The sequence below is a fragment of the Pseudophryne corroboree genome, chromosome 5 (genome assembly GCF_028390025.1).
Source record: "Pseudophryne corroboree isolate aPseCor3 chromosome 5, aPseCor3.hap2, whole genome shotgun sequence".
NCBI lineage: Eukaryota > Metazoa > Chordata > Amphibia > Anura > Myobatrachidae > Pseudophryne > Pseudophryne corroboree.
Genome location: NC_086448.1, coordinates 360,944,511 through 360,950,510, shown reverse-complemented (window position 1 = coordinate 360,950,510; position 6,000 = coordinate 360,944,511). Strand labels below are relative to the sequence as shown.

The 6,000-nt window shown below is 49.3% G+C and overlaps 1 protein-coding gene across 3 annotated transcripts in view; it reads left to right on the top strand.

Annotated features, from left to right (window-relative positions):
- Positions 1-6,000, top strand: part of STX17 (syntaxin 17) — a 243,862-nt gene that overhangs the window by 216,010 nt on the left and 21,852 nt on the right. The gene's annotated exons all lie outside the window — the stretch shown is intronic.

Below are 6,000 nucleotides of genomic sequence, written 5' to 3'. Positions count from 1 at the left end.
GTTTCATTTTAAATCAACATTCTGCCAAAGGTTGGCGATACATTAGTGCTGGTCTTACATCCCGCGTGTGTCTCTAGCCAGGGCTTTTTGTTGTGCTGAATTCTGTCATGGATGGAAGAACTCTTGTGTAATCACTCTATACAGGTAGTGGTTCTGCCTTGTGAGGATGCTGTTTCTAGTGATAGGCTGCATTTGTCCTGAACATGACTGTGTGTAGGCTCCAGACAAACTTTTAGGAGTCAGACAACCAGATATTGTGCAGCTCACTTACAGATTACTCATAGGATTGTATTACAATGCTGGAATCTAGAAAACATTTTGTAAGGGCCCCCCTATACAGTACCATCCCATATAAAACACACATGAGGCTTTGGATGGGGGGTGGACCATCCATGCTGTGGGCCCCAGAGTAGCTGCATACCCTGCTATTATGGGTGTTACACCATTGTCATCTGACTAAGACTTTGGGCCAGTGTCGCAGTGGAGAGATTTTTTTTTACCACTTATGCATCTAAGTCACACTGCTCATGTGTCCCTAATACGTCTGTATAGAGTGGCACTTGCAATTTCAGATGCATGCAGGGAGAAGTGTGTCACGTCTAGCGAGGTTTGAGGATCCGGCAGCTGAGACTTGCCCAAGGAGGTAGTTGGCTGTGGATGAACGAGACGAGGGGGTTGGATATAGTTCCTTCTCATGGGACATGGGGCAATGAAGAACGTAGACGGAGCTAAGAGTCAGTGGATTGTAGTTCTTATGGACAGGGCTGAGGGAGAGAACTGTGACTGGTGAACGATGACTTAAAGACGTAGTTGTAGACAAAGAACTGCGAGTTGTGGCTTCAAAGACGAGGTTGTGAATAATGAACTGCGGAACTGTGAATAGTGGTTATAGACGTGGCTAGAGGCAAAGAACTGTGGACTGTGATTTGAAAGACGAGACTGTAGATTATGAACTGTGGTGCTGTGGATGGTGGTTAAAGACGTGGCTGGAGACAAAGGACTGTGGACTGTGGCTTGAAAGACGAGGCTGTAGATTATGAACTGTGGATGGTGGTTAAAAACGTGGCTGGAGATGAAGATCTGTGGAGTGTGGCTTGAAAGACGAGGCAGCAGACCCGGGACCGACCGTGTCCAAAGAGTCTTACTGGACCGGGTTTTCCAGGAGCGCTTCCACAGGCAGCAGCAGGCTAGGAACGACAGGGCTGCAGCAGCAACAGAGAACCGGCCAAGCAGGGTCAGGAGTAACCAGAATACGGCAAGAATCCTGGGAGGACAGGCTAAAGCACCTACAACAGGGTTGTAACTTGAAGCACTGGCGTCCCTGTCCTAAACCAGCCCACTTTTATAGGGAGAACTTCCCCTGGATTGGCTGGAAGAAACAGGAAACAAGAACTATGCCTCAAACTTGGTCTTCAACATGGCGGTGCCCAATAATGCAGACCTTTCTGCATGGCCACACAGCTCACTGCCCCTGGTCTCCTAGCAACGTCTCAGCAAGAGCGACCCGCTGCAGCGGCGTACCATCGCCACGAGCGGACCCCCTCACCGCCGCTACTGCTGCCCTCGGACCCGGCGCAGCAGCCCACCTCCGCCGCTGCCCGCACGCCGCCTGAGAAGCCAACCCCGCGGACCCAGTGTACCGGTAAGACTCCGGACGTAGACAAAGTGTATTGAGAATGTAGTGGGTGTTCCTGGGCAATGACAGGGCTTAGTGCAGGAAAGAAGATAGTCCGTCCTATGGGTGTGCTGTGGGAGTGGCGTGGGCAAGGCAGTGAAAGCTATTGCCTAAACAGATGCTCACCCGCTCCGTAGGAGGCCATACTTGGACGGAGAAACTGCACATGCCAAATCACCACCATATCATTAATAAATGCAGTAAATAGAAGTATAAATTAACCTATCTGTAGACATGAAGCATCGCTAGCAAATATTGATCACTTGGAACATATAACATGTGGCTCACTTTCCTGAAATGTTAATATGTACAGACTTTTTTCAAATTGGAATGCTAAAATAATTTGCTTTGATGTGGACATTTGTTATTTTAAATAAAAAATCTGATAAATGAGTTCACTAGCAATAGTCCTGTATCCCCGTTACAGTATGTAACAGCACATAAGCAAACAGTAAGGTAACTGACTATGGCAAGTTGCCATGTTAGTTACACAGTCTTGCTAGGTGCCAGACATTTACAAATCACAGTGATGGGAGGCCTCCAAACACTGATTGGTAGAAGGCTGGTGATATCCACCAATCAGAATGCAGGAAGCTGAAAAGCACCATGCCAGAGACTGCAACGGACCAAAGGAAAGGTGAGTCGTAAAGGGGTTGCCCCATTAATTTGAGGTCTGATTTATTTTGTGTACAAGCAGTGGCGTCACAAGGAGGGTGCAACCCCTGGAAGGGGTGACACCAAACTGTGGGCTCCTCCACAGTGACAGGAGTTGTGAAAGTCTGCTACAGCACCCGGCTCTTGTCATAGAAGAGGAGCCGACAGCGCTGGGAGACAGTCTCCGCCCAGTACAACCCAGCAGCTCTGGAGATGATGATCCTGTGAGGCCAGGCCCCATTTGTTGCCACACACCCTTTTCGCCGCGACCGTGCCTCTGGCACGCTGGCATATCAAGAGTGCGCACCGAGTGTCACTACACCCGGTGATGCCTCTGTGTACAAGAATGAAATTAATTTTCTCTAACGTCCTAAGTGGATGCTGGGGACTCCGTCAGGACCATGGGGTTTAGCGGCTCCGCAGGAGACAGGGCACAATAATAAAAGCTTTAGGATCAGGTGGTGTGCACTGGCTCCTCCCCCTATGACCCTCCTCCAAGCCTCAGTTAGATCTTTGTGCCCGGCCGAGAAGGGTGCAATCTAGGTGGCTCTCCTGAGCTGCTTAGAATAAAAGTTTAAGTTAGGTTTTTTATTTTCAGTGAGTCCTGCTGGCAACAGGCTCACTGCTACGAGGGACTTAGGGGAGAGAAGTAAACTCACCTGCGTGCAGGATGGATTTGCTTCTTAGGCTACTGGACACCATTAGCTCCAGAGGGAGTCGGAACACAGGTCTCACCCTGGGGTTCGTCCCGGAGCCGTGCCGCCGACCCCCCTTGCAGATGCCGAAGTTGAAGAGGTCCAGAGGTCCAGAAACAGGCGGCAGAAGACTTTCAGTCTTCATAAGGTAGCGCACAGCACTGCAGCTGTGCGCCATTGTTGTCAGCACACTTCATACCAGCGGTCACTGAGGGTGCAGGGCGCTGGGGGGGGCGCCCTGGGCAGCAATGTATTATACCTTTTTTATGGCTAAAATACATCACATATAGCCCTTGAGGCTATATGGATGTATTTAACCCCTGCCAGATCTCACAAACTCCGGGAGAAGAGCCCGCCGTTTTAGGGGGCGGGGCCTATTCTCCTCAGCACACGGCGCCATTTTCCTGCTCAGCTCTGCTGTGAGGAAGGCTCCCAGGCTCTCCCCTGCACTGCACTACAGAAACAGGGTTAAAACAGAGAGGGGGGGCACTTATTTGGCGATATGATTACATATGTGAAAATGCTATAAGGGAAAACACTTGTATAAGGGGTTGTCCCTGTATAATTATAGCGTTTTTGGTGTGTGCTGGCAAACTCTCCCTCTGTCTCCCCAAAGGGCTAGTGGGGTCCTGTCCTCTATCAGAGCATTCCCTGTGTGTGTGCTGTGTGTCGGTACGTGTGTGTCGACATGTAGGAGGACGATGTTGGTGAGGAGGCGGAGCAAATTGCCTGGATTGGTGATGTCACTCTCTAGGGAGTCGACACCGGAATGGATGGCTTATTTAGGAATTACGTGATAATGTCAACACGATGCAAGGTCGGTTGACGACATGAGACGGCCGGCAAACAAATTAGTACCTGTCCAGGCGTCTCAGACACCGTCAGGGGCTTGTAAAAACGCCCATTTACCTCAGTTGGTCGACACAGACACAGACACGGACACTGACTTCAGTGTCGACGGTGAAGAAACAAACGTATTTTCCTTTAGGGCCACACGTTACATGTTAAGGGCAATGAAGGAGGTGTTACATATTTCTGATACTACAAGTACCACAAATAAGGGTATTATGTAGGGTGGGAATAATCTACTTGTAGTTTTTCCTGAATCAGATAAATTAAAGTGTGTGATGATACGTGGGTTTCCTCCGATAGAAAATTATTGGAGGTATACCCTTTCCCGCCAGAAGTGAGGGCGAGTTGGGAAACACACCTTAGGGTGGATAAGGCGCTCACACGCTTATAAAAACAAGTGGCGTTACCGTCTCCAGATACGGCCGCCCTCAAGGAGCCAGCTGATAGGAAGCTGAAAAATATCCTAAAAAGTATATACACACATACTGGTGTTATACTACGACCAGCAATCGCCTCAGCCTGGATGTGCAGTGCTGGGGGGGGGCTTGGTCGGATTTCCTGACTGAAAATATTGATACCCTTGACAGGAACAATATTTTATTGACTATAGAGCATTTTAAGGATGCATTTCTATATATGCGAGATGCGCAGAGGGATATTTGCATTCTGGCATCAAGAGTAGATGTGATGTCCATATCTGCCAAACGATGTTTATAGACACGACAGTGGTCAGGTGATGCAGATTCCAGACGGCACATGGAAGTATTGCCGTATAAAGGGGCGGTCCATCGGACCTGGTGGCCATGGCAACAGCTGGAAAATCCACTTTTGTTACCCCAAGTCACATCTCAGCAGAAAAGGACACAGTCTTTTCAGTCTCAGTCCTTTCGTACCCATAAAGGCAGGCGGGCAAAAGGCCAGTCATATCTGCCCAGGGTTAGAGGAAAGGGAAGAAGACTGCAGCAGGCAGCCCATTCCCAGGAACAGAAGTCCTCCACAGCTTCTGCCAAGTCCGCAGCATGACGCTGGGGCCATACAAGCGGACTCAGGTGCGGTGGGGGGTCATCTCAAGAGTTTCAGCACGCAGTGGGCTCACTCGCAAGTGGACTCCTGGATCCTACACGTAGTATCCCAGGTGTACATTGGAAATTCGAGACGTCTTCCCCTCACAAGTTCCTGAAGTCTGCTTTACCAACGTCTCCCTCCGACAGGGAGGCAGTATTAGGAAAAAATTCACAGGCTGTATTCCCAGCAGGTGATAATCAAAGTACCCCTCCTACAACAAGGGAAGGGGTATTATTCCACACTATATTGTGGTACTGAAGCCAAACGGCTCGGTGAGATCTAAAAGATTTGAACAATTACATACAAGGGTTCAAATCAAGATGGAGTCACTCAGAGCAGTGATAGCGAACCAGGACGATATGGTGTCACTGGATATCAGGGACACTTACCTACATGTCCAAATTTTGCCCTTCTCACCAAGGGTATCTCAGGTTCGTGGTACAGAACTGTCACTATCAGTTCAGACGCTGCCGTTTGGATTGTCCACGGCACCCCGGGTCTTTACCATGGTAATGGCCGAAATGATGATTCTTCCTAAAAGAAATATGGACGCTTTCCTGATAAGGGCAAGGTCCAGAGAACAGTTGGCGGTCGGAGTAGCACTATCTCAAGTAGTTCTACGACAGCACGAGTGGATTCTAAATATTCCAAAATCGCAGCTTTTTCCGACGACACGTCTAATGTTCCTAGGATTGATTCTGGACGCAGTCCAGAAAAGGATGTTTTCTCCCGGAGAAGAAGGCCAGGGAGTTATCCGAGCTAGTCAGGAACCTCATAAAACCAGGAAAAGTATCAGTGCATCATTGCACAAGGGTCCTGTGAAAAATGGTGGTTTCTTACAAAGCGATCCCATTCGGTAGATTTCACGCAAGAACCTTTCAGTGGAATCTGCTGGGAAAATGGTCCGGATCGCATCTTCAGATGCATCAGCGGATAACCCTGTCTCCAAGGACAAGGGTGTTTTCTTCTGCGGTGGCTGCAGAGTGCTCATCTATGAAAGGGCCGCAGATTCGACATTCAGGACTGGGTCCTGGTGACCACGGATGCCAGCCTGAGTGG